This window comes from Nomia melanderi, unplaced genomic scaffold (assembly GCF_051020985.1).
Source record: "Nomia melanderi isolate GNS246 unplaced genomic scaffold, iyNomMela1 scaffold0014, whole genome shotgun sequence".
NCBI classification, from domain to species: Eukaryota; Metazoa; Arthropoda; class Insecta; order Hymenoptera; family Halictidae; genus Nomia; species Nomia melanderi.
Genome location: NW_027475130.1, coordinates 4,898,196 through 4,899,150, shown reverse-complemented (window position 1 = coordinate 4,899,150; position 955 = coordinate 4,898,196).

Below are 955 nucleotides of genomic sequence, written 5' to 3'. Positions count from 1 at the left end.
CACCAGATATATATTGGATTTTTCTCTGACCCTGAGTGTCCGACCCCATGAGACGGTGGTTTTCTCGGCCCCTGGTGGTCCGAGGTCGATCCCGCTGAACAGATTCATGCGCCAGGGCTTCCTGCAGACAATTCACTTTGGTTTATTGCGCTATCTGTAATAGCACCCGAGAAATCACCAGATATATGCTGTATTTTTACATGACCTTGTGTGACGGATTCGGAATATCTGTAATTTTCTCGGCCCCTGGTGGACCGAGGTAGTTCCTGCTGCACAGATTCATTGGCCAGTGCCTCCTACAGTCAATGCACTTTGATTTATTGCGATATCTGTAATAGCACCCGAGATATCACCACATATATATTGGATTTTTACATGACCTTGGGTGACGGATTCCGAATATCTGTAATTTTCTCGGCCCCTGGTGGTCCGAGGTAGTTCCTGCTTCACAGATTCATTCGCCAGTGCCTCCTACAGACAATGCACTTTGATTTATTGCGCTATCTCTAATAGCACCCGAGATATCACCAGATATATATCGGACTTTTCCCTGACCCTGACAGTCCGGCCCCAGGAGACGGTGGTTTTCTGGGCCCCTGGTGTTCCGAGGTCGTTCCCGCTGCACAGATTCATGCGCCAGGGCCTCCTACAGACAATTCACTTTGGTTTATTGCGCTATCTCTAATAGCACCCGAGATATCACCAGATATATATTGGATTTTTCCCCGACCCTGAGTGTCCGGCCCCTTGAGACGGTGATTTTCTCGGCCCCTAGTGGTCCGAGGTCGTTCCCGCTGAAAGAATCATGCGCCAGGGCTTCCTGCAGATAATACACTTTGGTTTATTGCGCTATCTCTAACAGCACCCGAGATATCACCAGATGTATATTGGATTTTTCCCCGACCCTGAGTGTCCTGCCCCATGAGACGGTGGTTTTCTCGGCAGCTGGTGGTCC